Here is an 18,605-nt window from a genome sequence, read left to right as displayed (position 1 = left end):
AGCTCAGTGTCAGCTGGGAGGGACCCTAAGTGACAGCGCTGTGACTTGTGGTCTCTCAATGGATTTAGTTTAAACCCTTGGGCTGCCACACTTCCTTAGGACATTGATTCTCCCCTGGATTTCAGTCAGCCTCAGTGAGCTCAGCTTCCCTTCCTGTTGGCACCTTGCCCCAAATGCCTGTGTAGGGCTTTCCCCTGAGCAATGCAGGCCCAGCTTCCATGGTGTCCTCCTGCATGTGGACAATGCCCTCAGGAGCTCCTCAAGAATCCTGGCTCAACTTGAGTTTAAGCTACACCCAAGGACACTGGGCATGGGCTTCTCCAGCTCTGGGAGAAGATGGGGTTTATTTTCAGAGCCTGACCCTACAATGTTCTTTTATTCTAGTAACAGACCCACAAAGCCCCACCCATTGCTTATGATTTTGCTTCAAGTTATTGCTCTCCAGATACTGTTGATCACATGCTCTCCACTTGCCTGTTTCTAGAACCCTCTTGTTGAATGCCCACATCGGTCAGGAGTTGATGCTCAGTTACACTTTCTTTCTCTTCTTTGTCTGGCATCCTCCTGGGGTTTCGTATGAGCCTGGTGCAGTCATGGACCCACAGACCATCACAGGAGCTTCAGCACCAGTTTAGCAGTTTCCTACAAACCTGCAGGGATTTCAGTGGGCCAGACCCAGGTCCGTATAGACCACATTTCCAGAGCAGTGTTGCACATGGAGCAATGAAGATCGCACATTTGTCCATCTTTAAGTCTTCAAGAAATTGTCTCAGAAAAAAAAAGAAATTGTCTTAGTGATGTTTTATAGTTTCCATATTTTTGATAAACTCATCACTAAATATTTCGGTTTTTATCCAAATCTGTATTAGTCTGTCCAGCTGCCAGAATGAAACACCACAGACTGGGCAGGTTGCACAACAGGAACTCAATTTCCCATAATTCTGGAAGAAGGTGTCCAGGATCATCATGTGGGTGGGGTTAGGGCTCTGCTGCATCCAGTCCTTGGCTGTGCTGGCCCATCTTGCTGCCTCACCATGGTCATGTGCACGCGCGCGCGAGTGTGTGTGTGTGTGTGTGTGCGCACCTCTGGTCTCTCCCCACCTGTCCTGACTACCTGGAGGTACCTTATGAGGCACCAGTAAGCCTGACCGACAGCCACCCCATCTTACCTGAGTCACCTCTTTATGAGGACTAGCTCCAAACACAGTGCTGTCACATGAGACGCGAGGGATGAGAATCCCAGCATTGAATGAGATGAACCCAGAACATAATATGAATGATATTGTCCTGCTTTTTATTTGCATTTATCTTTCATAACCATACAACAAACATATTTAGGCATGCAGCTTTTAAACTACATACAAGCATTCATAGGTGTTTTCAGTTTGTAAAACTTTCAGAGTCTTTAAGGGCTGAGAGGGCAGAGATCAGTGGAAAATGCTTCCTAGTGTGCATGGGCCCCAGGTTTAATACCCCCCAGCTTAAAGAAATGATGAATGGATTGATTTTATGTATATATATTTTTTCTTATAATTTACTTTTTCATCCCTTATGCCATGCTTTGCCTTATTTAAGTAATGAGGGATAAAATGAAGACAAGACAATAATTATATATATTTTTTGGATCTGTAGCATAAAGCATTCTGGTCTTCAACATCACGGATGATGCTAGCTCTAGGACTTTGGTGAATTAATTGGCTAGTTTGTTTGATTTTCTTCCTGCACTTTTTAATAATTCTTTCTTTTTTGTTTTTAGTTAGCAGAGGTCTCATGTAAGAAGATGTTTGCTGTAAAGAGGGGGAGTCCTGTTGCAGTAGAGCAGAGAGGAAGCTTGCAATGGGAAGGATCCCCTGACCATAAGATCTGTAATCATCTATGCTCAGGAGAAAGAACCACTTTTCACAGGGAGGAGCAAGGAAGCCTGGAAAGAACCTGCCATGGGAGTGACCCTGGGGAGGCAGCCTAGTGGGACAGGAAGGGGCTTTGGGGTTTGGAGGGCTTGCGAAGGAGGAAGTGCTCTACAACCTAATTCTCTTCTCAGGTTCCTTGCTTTTATTTTTTTTAGTTGTTTTATTTCATTTTCCTTGTTTTTATAGATGTCTTTTCTTAGTTAAACAAGTTGCTCTCACTATAAGATTTCTGAAGACTTTTGTTATAAATGTTGATTGAATCTTCCAAGTTTGTTTGCTGTGCCAGAGGGAATGGGATGCATTTGCTTTTCATCTTTACTTTCATAATAAGAAACGTCATTAAATCTTGGAAGTCATAGCTAAAAATCTGATCACTCGGAATCAAAGCAAGTGAAAGAATTAACTGCGAGGGCCTGAAATCAGATGAATTTCTGCATGCCGTCAGGATGGGGATAGGGAGATGCTCTGAGGGCTGCAGAAGGAGAAGCATCTCTGACGGTCATGAGGCAGAACTCCAGGAAACCAGCAGCTAAAATTCTGAAAGGTGAGAATTTTGGGAAAAAAAGCTCTTGGGTTTGCCAGAAGAGTGGAAAGGTAAAAATGATGAATTCTTTCCAGAGTTTTTTTTCCCCAAGCCCAAGACTTCTCTTCAAGGAAAAGAGCACTGTGGAGGTATCACACCTGGAAAGGGCTGCTCCCACTCCAGTCTCGGCAGCACTGCTGCCCACCTAGGGGAAAGAGACCACTCTGTGAGAGAAGCTCCAGGGAGTGTCTCACCAGACAGCCAGGTTAGAGAACAGAGTGAAATGGGTGGAAAGAGCATAAGCTCACACCCTCCCCTTCCCCACAGGGCTGCAGGAAAAGACTGTGCTGTGACAGGCCAGGTACAGACACAGCTCTCAGTCACTAGGAGACCGGAGGCCAGGAGGGGAAACACAGACAAAGACTTTACCATGGTCTGAAGCTTCAGATGCTTAGAGCTTTTGTGAATAATAAACATAGAGACTTTCCTGTACAGATTACCATCAGTCTTCACACCAAGCATACTAATCTCATATTCTGTTATCTAATGTCACAGGTCTAGTGAGAAATAAAAATGTACCAGCCGATAAAAAAACAAATGAACAATCTCCAGAGGCAGTGTAAGCATCTACAGCAGACTCAGTCATGGCTCAGAGACTGAAGCTGCCACAAAGGTAATTTAAAAGAACTAACATTCATAAAATAACTAGTGCATAAGGAATAGTACACAACAAGCAGCAACAGATAAGCAATTTTAAGATGAGATGGAAGTTTTGAGAATTCGAAGAAACAGAAATCTCTGACAATCTAAATACTATTTAAGATGAAGAATAGAGAAAATAAACAGCTCAGTGGATCAGGAGCAGGAGGGGGGTAAATATATGGAGCCCAGGGAATGATAGGGCAGGGAATCTTCTCCGTTAATTGCTAATGGTGAATACAAGACATGAAGGATTTGTCAAAATCAGTACAACATCAGCAAAGGAGCAATCGTGCAGTACAAAAACATCTATGAAAATCTGAGCATTTTTGTTATTCCAGGTAGAATACAGAACAAGACCAGAAAGCCTCAAAATTACAAACATCTGCATCAGCTTCACTGGAGAAGAGGAAATGGTGTTGATGGAGCTAAGTTTGGAAATGAGCAGATTCTGTGAATCTTTGAGGGAGGAAACTGCACATAAACAAGGAGCCAGTGGATAAAGTGGTCCCACCCCACCATGGGGACAACAGGTGGGATCCACTGTACACATGTACGAGAGTAGGAAAATGAGCAAAGGCTTACTTTTGCCTGGCCCATGTGTGGTGTTAAAAGGAGTCACAGATAAGCATGGAAATCAGGCTAAGCATGACTTGTGTGACTAGCTATGGTGGCATCAATGTAACTGCAGCTCACCTTCAGTCAGATGCAGGGAGGACACACAGAAGTGTTAGAGCCCTATCTGTGCACTCATACGTATTTTGTTGCTCTTTTGGCTGCAAAGGCCTAAAATCAACAATGCAGCATAGTGCAGCACAGCCTGGTGTCTGGCTCCTGGCTCCTGTTAACCCTTGAACTGGAGGACAGAGGTCCTGCATACTGCCTCATTCACTAAGCAGGGCAGGACAGCTATGAGCTGATCTTGTAAGCTCCTATCTAACTTTTAGTCACTAACACAGTCAGGACATGATCAAACCATCAAAATCTCCAACAGCAAAGCCCACAGTGATAGGGTTGATTTAAAAAGAACCAATTGAGGATTCCCAATGGACAGAGAAAAAGCAAAGGAAAACTAACAAAGTAGTGTAGGATGCCATGCCAAAGTGCAATCTGAAAGCCCGTGGTATGTATTTATACACATGAATGAATGAGTAAATGGGAAAATGATATAGATGCCCATGACTTGCACTGAATACTTTATTTCTGTCATGTTACATAAACTATCTCCCAGGCCTCATCCAGGTCACACAAAGGCCTTTCCCTGTGGAATACCTTGTGGATTGCTGGGAGAGGTGTTGTGTGTGACTATACCGGTGTGAGATTTGACAGGTGAGCCTCACAAATATCCAGACATGAAACTACTGCTCCTCTACAACTTGGCAAGGGGGGAAAAGTTGGCACCTTGTCTCTTGATCATCTTTCCAAGAACACCGCTAACATCCATGAGAAAGAATCAGACAAGTTCAAGCCAAAGGAAATTACAAAAAATATCTGAGCAAAATTCTCCAGTTCTCAAGGTCATCAAAATTGAAGAAACTCTGACAAATGTAGTATAAATGTACTGGACTGTGGTACATTAGATAGGATTGTGAACATAAGGTGACATTAGGTTACTAAAAAAATCTAAATAAAGTATGTTTTTAATTAATAACATTGCATCTGTAATAGTATATGGATAGTGGTAGATATATTATAGCAATATAAGATGTTACTATTAGAGAAAAAAGGATGTGTGATATGCACCAACTGTCTAAAATTCTGTAAATGTTTTGTAAATACAAAACTACTGTAAAATAAAACTATAGAAATACATCCCTTGTGCTTCATGTATTCAGCCCTACATTAATATAAGTGAAGGCTGCTGATGTATTTTCTATCTCTATAATTTCCCTTTTTCCAAAAGACATCAATCAAACCTAAGTGATCGCTCAGTGGGGCTTCCCCACTTAGAAACACAAGTATGAAAACCTCACAGCTTGTATAATGAAACCAGTTGGGATCCATTCTCATGTGGACTACTGTAAGCCCTTCATACAATAAACTGAGTCATAGAAAAGAGAAAAGAAAAACAAAATAAGATCTGGACAAAACTGGCTCCCATGAGGCAGCAGACCATGAGGCAGCAGGCACAATTGAGATCCAGTCAAGAAATCAGCTTCTCAAAGCACAAGTAATATTCATTTACAAACAAGGAATAAATTGGAGAATCTCTACAATTTAGCATTCCTGATGTTCAGGAACAATCAGACTTAACCCCCATATGGAGACCCTAATATGGAGTATATGAAGATGAATCAGACATTGCAATAAACACACAGGGATATTTAATATGAATCTGAATTAAGAAAAGAAAGTACATTTTCAACACATACAGAATCTCATCAAAAAACAAAATTTGTCAGCAATTAGACACTTAACAAGCAAATATAAATTATCAAATCAAAAATTTCAACTCCTGAAATGAAAATTTTTCTGAAACAGTAAGTAAATTGAAGGCAAAGCAATAGAAATTATGGAAGATGGTGAACTAGATAAGAAAGAATAGAGATGATACCAGAAAAATATTTGTAGGTATAGTAGCCAATAATTTCTCAAATGTAAAGGCATTCAAATTTTGTAGGAATAAGATACTAAATCTCAAGCAGAAAACATACATGCACATAGACAAAAATCAGTAGCAGTAAAACTATTAAAAGGAAAGTATAAACACCAGTCTTGAAAGCAGCAAGATAGAACACATATAAAGCAGAAATAAAGACAAGTGGTTGTTCTATCCTTCCTATTTCACATGACCTATTATACATTTTAGTCCTTATTTACACTTTCAGTTTCTCACACCAGAGAAACTATTTGGTATTTACACATGTGTGTCCTATTTATTTCACTTAAGAGTATCACCTCAATAAAGGATAGAAGGGAATGGGATTAATAGGAGAAAATGGAAAAATAGGAACAAAATCTTTGTAAATAGGGAGGAATGGAGGGGTTGAAGGGAGGGCTGGGCAAGGGTGAAAAATAAGAACCAAGAGAGATTATGTAAAGGTGCAAATTTCCAATGATGAATGTCATTATATTGTATACCTAAAATGTACCAATGATTAGAATGAATAGTCAATAATGCAAAATAGGAAGAAAAGGTCCAAAGGGGTAGGGGTAGTGGGAGGGGCAGGGGAAAGGAAAGAAGGGAACAGAAAAATGATGAGAAATGGAAAAAATGGAAATAAAGTCTTTGTAAATAGGGAAGGGTGGAGGGGGTGAAGGGAGGGCTAGGAATGGGGAAAAAAATAAGAACCAAGATGCATCATGTAAATGTACAATTCCCAATGATAAATGTAATTGTGTTGTGTACCTAGAATGTACCAATAAAAGAATTTAATTTAAAAAAAAGGAAAGAAAAGGCCCAAATTAAAAAAAAAAGACAAGTGGTTGTTAAAAATGCTGATGGCCATCAGGAGGGGAGACAAATATTTTAGACATTGAAAATGAAACTTACAAGACAAAGCAAGGGCAACTGTCCACTGAAATTTTTATGTTCAGTAAAAACATGATTGAAGAAGAAAACAAAGATAATTTTAGTAGATAACAGCAGACTATACACACGTGTTTGTGGCAGATGTGAGCTACAAAAACCACCAAAGGAATTGAGACAGAATGCAATTATTCAATACATTAAACTTCCCCATTTCTCTTATACTAAAAACTCAAAGAAAAATATTAGGAATCATCAAAAAATGCGTTGTTGTGGTTAATTTTACACATCAGCCTGACTGGGTGAAGGTGCACCAGGCACCTGGTGAGACACTGTGTTTGTGTGTGTCTTTGAAGGTGCTTCCAGAAAACACCTCATGGTCATGAGGCTGAGTGAAGAAAACAGCTCTCCGCAGTGTGTGTGGCACTGGCCAGTCCGCAGGGCCTGACACAGATCCAAAGAGGAAGAGCAAAGGTGTTTTCTCCTTCAGCGGGGACACCCAATTCTCCAGCCCTGTCAGCCAAGGGCCTGGGTCTCAGACTGTAAGATAGATTAAATTCCACCCTAATAATTTTTGGTTTGTCTGGAGCCTAACTAAAATATATGTAAAGGCTGAAGAATATTCATATGTGTGTGTTAGGAGTATTCTCTGTTTTCTTTATAAACCATGAATCTACTTAAAAACTAAGGTTATAATATTGATGATGGGTTTATTATAATGAGTATACAAGCAGCACATATGACAAATGCAACATAATAAATGGGAATTATATGATCTTACAGACTGTAAAATTATGTCCTCTATACTCTCAGTTGTACCTCTAATTCCTCATGGAGGAGAAATCAAGCTTTCTAAATTTTCACTTTTTTTTCTAGGACATGTAGGAGATAAATGGCATTTTGCTAACTACATTTCTTATAGCCTGAATTAGTTTTGAAGAACCTAGCTAAAAATTTTTAGCTAATTTGATTAAAATTTATTAGACAAAGCATTCACAAACATAATTTTAAAATTCTTACAGCTCTATCTTTAAAACTTTTTCATTTTCATTGCTCTACATTGGGGATTTTAAATGATTGCTATTATAATTTCTTTCATTTCATGTCATTGAGCTTTGTTTTTGCATAGCAAAATTTCTCTGAGCATTATCTGTTAAACCACCAAGCTGATTGACCAAATGCACATCGTGAACTTCTCTTGGGACCCTCTCAGCCACAGTCATTAAGGGAAGAAAGTTATTAGGGATATTTGAGATGGGGAAATCTTCATATCTTCACTTTAAATAAACTGCCCAAATTATAAACTTTTGATTACAGCTAGCCTAGATTGTATAATTCTATAATAAAAGGAATTAAGGGAGTATTTCATCAGTTTACTATAGTACTGGTAAATATCTGAGCCATGTCCTTCATGGTGGTGTTTCAGAATGATTTCTGTGACCAGCAAATCTATGTATAGAAAACAACACTCATTAAAATGCTAATGGTCTTGGGGCATAGCTACTTAATAAGGCTATTCAGACCTTCTCCTTTGGGAGATCCTGGGTATTAGTGAATTGGCTTTACAAAGATCTGCTGTGTACCTTGTACCTACAGAGATTTTCAAGTGATGCAAGACTTGAAATTTGCAAAAGGCAAAGGACTTTCCTGTTTGCTTTACTTTGCACCCTTCCCTGTGAATTTACCAGATAGTAGCAAGAATCTTTGAGTCTTACTAGAAGCCTTGAGGTGCACCTGTATGTCATGAAGACAGTCTTCAAAGACAGCCTGACGTTCTAACTCTCTTTCAAGTCAAAATATTTCCACTTCAGTAGACCTGTTGGAATCATTTCCTAAAAATACATTTTACAAGTAAGCCTTTGTTTGGGTAATTGAACTTCAGAACTAGGATTATTTAAAGGTGCAAATTTCAAATTTGTTTGAATAAAATGTTAAAATACTCTGTTTCAAAGGAGACCTTTAAATTTTTTGTAGAGTAAGGAACTTTAGGAAAAAGCCAAAAAATGATTTGAACAGCTGATTTCTCCCATTTAGTTCTCCTGTCTGCACTGTTTATTTGCCCAGAATCACCTTTGGAATGGGCCGACCCACAGGGTTCTGTCCTCACTCACCCTCCACAGCTCTCAAGAGTCACCACTGCCTGCTTCTCCCCAGGTGATCCAGATGCCCACAACCTTCACTGATTTCCAGCTGTGTTTCCTAAGTTGTCCTCCACACAGCTCTTGTCTCTGAGCTCTTTCTCTGCCTTTGAGTGTCAGCACCTGGGTCACCATGGAGAATGCTCTTCCCCAAACTTAATCCCCAAAATCACACCTTTTCCTACCTTCACACCTGACACTACCTCAGATTTTTCCTTATTTGTTCTTTTATGCCTCCTCCAATGAAGAGCAAGCTCCCAGAAAAAAAAAATCTCTATATTTAGTTCATGTCTGATATAAATGGGACATGATTTTATGCTTTCAGTAAAGAATAAATAACTGCAGTAGTAACCAGTAATGTACAGAAATATTCTGAACACAGAAAGAATGTATCTAATACCATTAAAATGTAAATTACAAAAATCATGACAATAGGGAAAAATAAACAGGCAAAATGAGAAATATATGCTGTCGTGGTCACCTTTGATAAACAAATCAAACAGCAAGAAGCCTCATACCAAGGCTGTGGTACACATGTGTGACCCAAAGGACATGAACTGTGCAGAATAACTCATTTTTCTTCTCCTGGTCCTGTTCAATATATTAGGATCACTGGGCCAGGGATTTAGCTCAGTGGTTCCGCCACCTGCATTGCAAGTGCAAGATGCCAACTTCAATCCCTGGTACCAAAAACCCCCTCAAAACTTAGAGCCAAAATTAACCTCTTCCTTAGGGCTGTGGATTTAACTCAGGGGTTCTACCGTCTGCCTCGAAAGTGCAACATCCTGAATTCAATCTCCGGTACTAAAAAAACAAAAATCAATGTATTAGCATCGCATGAGCTGGCAATAATACAGGCATTGAACAACAAGGCTTCACTTACATCATCTTGCTCACATCCACAAGGATAGAGGAAGTCATTTGGCTGTGTTGCATTATTTAATATAAAGGTATGTGTGAGTCCACAATCAGCAAAATATGAGAACATTCTGTTTTGCTTCTGTACACAATATTGGGGACAGTAATGAACTCTAAAGGTATGGGGATTAAGCTGTTTGGTGGTAGAAAAAGTTTGTCATGAAACATGGCTCAGTAATAATTGAACACAAACACCCAGTGAGTTGGAAGAGCTTCCATGTTTAGAGAAGTTGTATTCATCTCAGAGCAAGGTTAAGTTGAGGCTACAGCATGGGGTGAGCTCTTATAATGACCAGTTGGTGCCACTTTATTTGTCTGTATTTTGAGTGTGTGTCTTATTGGTTGTAATATTACTGTGGGTAATGGGCTGTTACATACCTTCATACATTATATAATGATCATATCAAAGTAATTAACATATGGCTCCCATTATCAGTTTTTCCTGTCTTTGTTGTGAGAACATTCAGAATCTTTCCTTCTAGCTATCTGAAATATTCTAAGTAAACAGAAAAGAATTCTGTACATCTTAAGGGGAAACAAGACAACTCACAAACCCTGAAAAGTCTTCCCAAACCTCTGATTGTCAAAACTCTAAAACCAAAACCAAGGCTAACTGACCTCACAGTTTACTCATATTAATTGCTTTATTTCAAAAAAAAGAGTAGCCATTTGGCATGTAGCTTCATGGTAGATCAACTACTGTTAGCATGTGTGATATTTAATTGAATCCTTAGCTGGAAAGAGAAGGCAGGGGAGGGGCAGGGAGGCCAGTGGAGCAAAGAGGATGGAAAGAAAAGGAGAGAAGGAGGGGTGGGGGAGGAAAAAGAATTGTTAGGAAATGCAAAAAGTATTTCAGATGCAGTAAACATATGCTTCCTTTACAACTGAATGTTTCTGAATTTAATATCACAGTTTGGGGGCTATTATTTTTCTCTTTATTGTATGTCCTCACCTTGACAGAAAGTTAGGAGGCTCTAGTATGGTCAACATCACCTTGGTGACTGGTTTCCTTCTCTTGGGGTTTTCTGAGGACCCAAAGCTGCAGACACTCTGTGGCATTTTCTTCCTGCTGATGTACCTGGTGGCCCTGATGAGCGACCTTCTCATTGTCCCTGTCCTTACCCTGGACCCACAGCTCCAAGCACCCATGTTCTTCTTCCTGAAGAACTTGTCCTTGCTGGACATCTCTCTGGTGTCTGTCCCAATCCCAAAGTTTATCCTTAACAGTCTGACTCACAACAATTCCATTTCCATTCCAGGCTATGCCTTCCAGCTCCTTTTAATGACCTCCTTCTCGGCAGGTGAGATGTTTATCCTCGAGGCCATGTCCTATGATTGCTATGTGGTCATTTGCTGTCCCCTGCACTATGAGGCCATCATGAGTGTTGATGCCTGTATGCTGATGACAGGTGTTTCCTGGGCCATGATGGGGCTCTTTGGAGCCATATACACCACTGGCACATTTTCTGGGCCTTTCTGTGGCTTCAGTGTGATCCCAGAGTTTTTCTGCAGTGTTCCCTCCTTACTCAAGATTTCCTGCTCCAACACACTCCTGGTGGTCTGTTCAAGCCTGGGAATTGGGGTTTGTCTGGGCCTGTCCTGTTGTGTCTGCATTGTGTTCTCTTAGGTTCACATTATCTCCCCTGTGCTGAGGATTCCATCCAGGAAAAGTCAGTGTAAAGCTTTCTCCACATGCCTCCCTTATCTCTTGTCATCACACTTTTTATGGTAAGTGGGTTTATGGTTTACCTGAGGCCACCTGCAGATACACCCCCAGTTATTGATAGGCTGCCTTCTGTGATCTACACTGTGCTCCCTCCAATCCTGAATCCTCTCATCTATACCCTGAGGAATGGTGACATGAAACAGGGTCTGAGCAGGGTTCTGCCAGCCTTGCCTGCTCATCAGTGCCTTTCATCTAACACTGCCTCCCGTCTGTGCAGGACACAAGACCTCCAGGATGGCATGGAGTCTTCTCACTCTCACTTTGGGGAGGCCTGGGGTGCACATATCTCCCTGCGGCTCTAGGAAGAAAACATGCAAGGGCCACCTGAGGTCAGAAGCTGCAGTCTACAAGGCCAATGTGTAGGTCATGGAGTCACCTTGTGCTCTGCTATGACAAAGCATCTCTCCCTTGATGGCTTAACTTTCTGACAAGATTGGCTGTTTTTTGTTATCAGATTTCATTTTGGACCATTTATTAACTCATTACTGTGTTTCATTTATTGAAAACAAATACAAATATTCGGGGCCAGGAATGTACTTCAGTTGTGCTGCATCTGCCTGGCAAGCCTAAGATCCTGAGTTTGATTCCCAGTACCAAAAAATAGTTGGATCAACTCCCTAAACAAAATAACAATATTGAGATAGTACAGTGGATCCTGTATGTGGAAACATATGAACCATGGACATGAAACATGTGCGTGTCTTCTTCAAAAATCAGATTGGCAGGTGCTGATGCAGAACATCCACCTGCAAAGGCACCAGGATGGGACAGCTGAGCTGCATCCTTCCAGAGGAACCCTGGTCACCCAGGTGGATAGTTTCCAGCAGTCCCCAGGGCATTTCCAATGCAGCAGACCCAGGTGTGTCTTTGTGCTTCTGGTTTCTCATAGATGGCTTCTATCAGTTTGAGGTAGAGACCATCTATTCCAATTTTTTGGAGGGTTTTTATCATAAATGCATGTTGGATTTTGTCAAATGCTTTTTCAGCAATAGATGCTGAAGATAATCATATGGTTTTTGTCCTTGGCTCTATTGATATAGTGTATTACATTGATTGATTTTCATATATTGAACCACCCCTGTATCCCTGGGATGACTCCCACTTGATCAGGGTGTATGATCTTCTTGATGATCTTCTGCATTCTGTTTGCCATTATCTTATTAAGGATTTTTGCATCTATGTTCATTAGTGAGATTGGCCTATAGTTCTCTTTTTCAGCTGGGTCTTTCTCTGCTTTGGGGATCAAGGTGATGCTTAATTCCAGGAATGAATTTGGGAGTATTGCTTCCCTTTCAATTTCATTGAAGAGTTTAAACAGTAGTGGCAGCAGTTCCTCTCTAAATGTCTTGTAGAATTCAGCAGTGAAGCCATCAGGGCCCGGGCTTTTCTTAGTTGATAAGTTTTGAATTACATTTTCAATTTCATTGGTTGATATTGGGTTGTTTAGAATTTTTAGGTCTTCTTCGTTCAACTTTGGTAATTCCTATGTATCCAGGAATCTGTCCATTTCTTCTGTGTTGTCCATCTTGTTGGCGTATAGGTTCTGGAAGTAGGTATTGATGATCCTCTGGATTTCTGCTGGGTCTGTTATAACTTCACCCTTTTCATTCCTAATTTCATGGATTTGGGCCTTTTCTCTTTCCTTTTTCTGACAAAGTTGGCTAAAGGTTTGTCAATTTTGTTGATTCTTTCGAAGAACCAACTCTTGGCTTCACTGATTTTTTGTATCATTTTCTTAGTCTCCATTGCATTGATTTCTCCTCTGATCTTTATAATTTCCTCCCTTGTATGAGCTTTGGGGTTGTCCTGCTCTTCTTTTTCTAGAAGCTTGAGGTTCAGCTTCAGGTTGTTTAATTGGGCTCATTCTGTTTTCCTAATGTGCGTATTCACTGCTATGAATTTGCCTCGTAAGACTGCTTTCATTGTGTCCCATAGATTCCGATATGTTGTATTGTCATTGGCATTTAATTGAAGGAACTATCTGATTTCTTCTTTAATTTCCTCTGTGACCCATTGGTTATTCAGAAGTGTGTTGTTCAATTTCCACATGTTTATGAAATTTTTTGAGTTTCTTTTGCTATGGATCTCCAATTTCATCACACTATGGTCTGATAATACACAGGGGATAACTTCAATTCCTTTGCACTTACTTAAACATGTTCTATGTGTGAGTATGTGGTCTATTTTTGAGAATGACCCATGTGCAGCTGAGAAGAATGTGTATTCTGATTTTGTGGGGTGGAAGACTCTGTAAACATCTGTTAAGTTCATTTGTCCAAGAGTTTGATTGAGTTCTAGTATTTCATTACTTATTTTTAGTCTAATTGATCTATCTATTTGTGACAGTGGGGTGTTGAGGTCCCCCACTACAATTGTATTAGTGCATATATGACTTTTCATGTCCGTTAGTATTTGTTTTATATAGTTGGGTGCACTAGTGTTTGGAGCATAGATATTTATGATTGTCATCTCTTCCTCTTGGATTCTTCCTTTTACAAGGATGTAGTATCCTTCTTCGTCTCTCTTAATCACTGTTGGTTTGAAATCTACTTGATCTGCAAAAAGGATATCTACTCCTGCTTTTTTTCGGGCTCCTGTCACATGGAGTATTGTTTTCCACCCTTTAACTTTCAGTCTATGAGTTTCCTTTTGAATTGTGTTTCTTGTACACAGCTTATTGTTGGATTTTGCTTCTTGACCCATTCTGCCAGTCTATTTCTTTTGATTGGTGAATTGAGACCATTAACATTGATGCTTATAACTGAAACGTATTGACTTGTCATTGCCATGACTTTTTCTTTTTGTTGGGTTCTCCCCCTTTATATTTAATTTCTTGTCATGCCAGATGGGTTCATTCTACTTTGCTTCCTGGGGTTGTGATCCTCAATATTTGTTCCTAGAATATTGTGTAAAATTCTTTGGAGTGCTGGTTTGGTATTCACGAAGTTCCTAAGGTGCTCTTTGTCATGAAAGTATCTTATTTCTCCATCCATTTTGAAAGATACTTTTGCAGGGTACATCAATCTGGGTTGGAGGCTGTTTTCTTTTAGGGCTTGGAATATGTCACTCCAAGCTCTTCTTGCCTTGATGGTTTGTGTTGAGAAGTCTGCTGTGATTCTGATGGGCTTTCCTTTGTATGTGATTTGTTTCTTTTCTCTGACTGCTTGGAGAACTTTGTTCTTCTGTTGTGTTTCTGGAATCTTAACAATTATATGCCTATGTGTAGATTTTTTTTGATCAAGGCTATTTGGAGTCCTATATGCCTCACTTATCTGTATGTCAAGCTCTTTTCCCCTGCTTGGGAAGTTTTCTGCCATCATTTCTGCAAAGAAATTTTTTATGTCATCTGCACTCTCTCCTGTTTCTTCATTGACTCCAATCAGTCTTATGTTATTCTTTTTTGCATCATCTAGCAGCTGCTGGATTGATTTCTTTTGTTCCCTTATAATTTTGAAGCAATTTTTCTTTTCCTGGTCACTAATTGCAATCTTATCTTCTATATCTGAAATTCTGTCCTCACATTGGCTCATTCTCCTGTGTAGACTTTCAGTGGAGTTTTTCATGTCCTGGAAATCTATTTGCATCTGTTTTATGGATTCCATTTGTTTCTTATGTTAGGATTCCATCATGTTGCTGAGCTCCTCTCTAGATTTATTAATCATGTCTTGCACTAGGGGCACAATTTCTCCTGTTATCTGAGAAATTATTTCTGATTTCATTTTTTCCTGATCCCCTTTTGTTGCCATTTCAGTGGGTCCAGGTGGTTGAGTATCAGAGTGTTCCATCTCCTTTCCCTTTGGGGTTGCTGTAGGTGATCTGGAAGTCTGGTTTTGAGACTTATTTACGTGTTTTCTCATTTCGACTGGGGCAGGGGGCTTTTAGCGCCTGCATGGATTACCTCCTCTGAGCTGGGTGAAGTGGGACAGGGGCCGGGAGCAGCGGTAGGGATGGTGACCCAAAAGCCCTTTCTTGTGGGCTGGGAGCAGCAGGAGGGATGGTGGCTGGGAAACCCTTTCCTCTGGACCAGGAGTAGTGGGATGGTGGCTCATAAGCCCCTCCCTCTGGCCCGGGAGTGGTGGGAGGGATGGTGGCCCAGAAGCCCCTTCCTCTGTGGCCCTCCTTTCACATTGGCTGAGTCTGTGGTTTATTCTGAACTGAGTATTGTATCGCACAGGACCACTGTTATGGACTCCTATTATGTCTCAGGCCCACTAATGGCTAATTACCTGCATAATAACAAGGCAGATCCTCAAAAAATAATTTAATTTATATTTCTTTAAAAAGTAAAATAAACATATCATCCAAACTGTCATCATATGTTTGTTTGAGTTGCTAGTCAATCAAGATTGTATTTTAGGTGTTTGAGATTCAATATACATTGCTTTTCATAGCTTAACTGCAGCAATTTTTAGATTTTTTTCTTTTTGCAAAAGAATTGCATTCAGTCATTGATTTATATTAAGCTAGTGTCTCAGATTTTGTGGAAAAGTATTAGAAATAAATTGGGTGCATAAGAATGAGATAGATAGTTATAAATAAATTATGTGATAAAAGTAAAATATCTACGTTTTTTCTAACTAAAGTAAAACATTTAAAACATATGCTAAGTACAATTTCAAGTATTCTTTGTTTCTTAAAATCTATAAAGTAATATATTTAGGCATATTTAATGCATATGATAGAATTTATTGTTTTTTTATAGTGAACCATCCCTGTATCCCTGGAATTAAACTATTTGATCATGTTGCATGATCTTTTTAATGTCTTGGTGACCTGGATTTGTAAGTAATTTATTGAGGAGTTTTCATCTATGGTCATCAGGGCCATTGGGCTATATATATTATTTTTGTTGTTTCCTTTTCATGTTTGACAGCAGGGTAATGCTGACCTCATAAAATGAGTTTGGAAAGGTTCCCTACATTTTCATTCTATAGAACAGTGTGTGAAACATTGGGGTTAATTCTTTAACTATTTGGTAAAATATAGAAGTGAATCATTGTTCGGAGACATTTTATTATTGATTCAATTTCATTGATTCTTTTTTGGTCTATTTAGATTTTCCATATCCTTTTGGGTTAGTTTTGTTAAGTGATATATGCCCAGAAATTTATCAATTTATTTTCTATTTTAAGGTTTGATAAATTAATGGTTTTCTCATTATTACTAATTATCCTTTGAATTGTCTATTATCAGTTATATTTCCTTTTGCAATTCTACTTTTATTTATTTAGGCTCTCTCTCTCTCTTTCTTTCTCTCTGTTTCACCTCAAACTGAAGTTTCACCAATTTCAACTTTTCAAGGAAACCAATCTTTTTATAGATTCTTTGCATTTTTATTTTATACTCTATTTCAATTATTTTTCCTATGGTTTTATTGGTTTATTTTTACTTTCTCTTCAACTTGAGTATAGTTTGTTTTTGCTTTTCCAAGACCTTGAAATGCATCATTAGGTTGTTTATTTTAAACCTTTCAATTTTTTTTTCTGTAGACACCATTGCTATAATTTTCTTTCTTAGTACTGCTTTTGCTATACCTCACAGGTTTTAGTATGTTGTGTTTCTATTTTCATTTACTTCAAAAATTTTGCGATTTTTCTATGAAGTCCTCAATGGGCCTCTGTTTATTCAAAAGTATGCTGATCAACCTATATCTATTTATATAATTTTTAACATTGCTCTTGCTGTGCACTTCCAATTCCATTTTATTGTAATTACAAAAGAAACAAGATATGATTTTTAGCAACCAAAAATTTGTGAAGGAAATAAGAAAGCAATTGCATGCATAGTAACTACAAAAAAATAAATACAAAGGAATGAACTTCATCATGAAATAAAAATATTTGCATATAGCAAATTACAAAAGCAATGAATAAATCTGAAAAACATACAAATGAATGGGACGGTATCCTGTGCTCATGTTTTGGAAAAATTAAAATAGATAAATTATTCATAATACCAGAACAAACTACAGATTCTAAACAATTCCTATCAAAGTGTCAAGAGACAGTGTACAGATTAGAAAAAAATCTATTTTACATTCACAAATCTAAAATGTTTTAAAGAACCCATAGATCTACCAAACAGACTTGAAATATGCTCAACATGACTAATCATTAGGGAAGTGAAATTAAAGCCACAATGAGGAATCCCCTCACGTTCTATATTGGCAGTTATCCAAAGGAGTTATCCAAATATTCAACAATTACTTGTCAACTAGAAATAAGTATGCATAAATAAATAAAAATATAAAAGCAACTCTGGTCAAGGAAATGAGGAGAAGGGAATATTTGTACATCACTTGTGATACTGCAAGCAAGCATAGCCTTTATGCAAATATGTATGAAGTTTCATCCTCATCTAAAAATTGAAATATCATATGATCCTGAATCCCACTTCTAGGTACTAATTAAAAAATCTGAAGTCAGTATGTTAAAAGTGTCTCCTCCCCATACCCATTTGTGCAGTGTACACAAAAGTAAAGTAATAGAATCAAACTACATGTTCTTCAACAAATGAATGGGTGAAGTAATTTGCTACAAACATGGAATTGAATAAATTTAGCACTGAAAATGAAATTTTGTCATTTCTAACAAAATGTATGGAATTGAGAACCATTATGCTAAGTGAAATAAACTGAGCACAGAAAGATAAGTGGCTGCCTTTTCTCATTTGTACCGGGATCATAAACGAATGGAGCTGTGAGACAGAGCTGACTGTTGGTACCAGAGCCAGGTGGGTGGAGGCAATGCGGAGATGGTGATCAAAGCTTAAAGCTTGAACTGGGACAAGTGAGGTCCTTTCCCTTCCTACAAGATGAATTGGACAACACAATGAATGTATTATATAAAGTACTTTATATTTCAAACTTGTAAAACCAATAAACCTCAGTTGTTCCCACTGTATACACAAAATGATAGGTGCTGGAGGAGGGGTATGTTAATCTTATCAATTTAATTATCACACCTTGTATTTATAAACCATGACATCATACTGTACCCTAGAAATATTTACAACAATAATTTTTCAAGTTACTCTTAAAATAAAAATACAGTGTAAAGTAATTTATAGATAGATGGTTAAATGTACATTGAGAAATAGTTGCGGAAGTACATAAATACAGATCACACATATATATATGTATTTTTCTATGTGTGTATAGGAATAGGTATGATATAGATGGATATAGGTAAGATACTAAAACACAAGCATGCTTAAAACAGGC

At 38.6% G+C, this 18,605-nt stretch overlaps 1 pseudogene; it reads left to right on the top strand.

Moving 5' to 3' along the window:
• Positions 1 to 10,636: 10,636 nt before the first annotated feature.
• Positions 10,637 to 11,685, top strand: LOC101724222 (olfactory receptor 14A2-like; annotated as a pseudogene).
• The last annotated feature ends 6,920 nt before the right edge of the window (positions 11,686 to 18,605 follow it).

Source organism: Heterocephalus glaber, unplaced genomic scaffold, assembly GCF_053883595.1.
Source record: "Heterocephalus glaber isolate CG9 unplaced genomic scaffold, H.glaber_assembly_v1.0 deba00001466, whole genome shotgun sequence".
Classification (NCBI taxonomy): domain Eukaryota; kingdom Metazoa; phylum Chordata; class Mammalia; order Rodentia; family Bathyergidae; genus Heterocephalus; species Heterocephalus glaber.
This window is presented reverse-complemented; position numbering and strand designations above follow the sequence as displayed.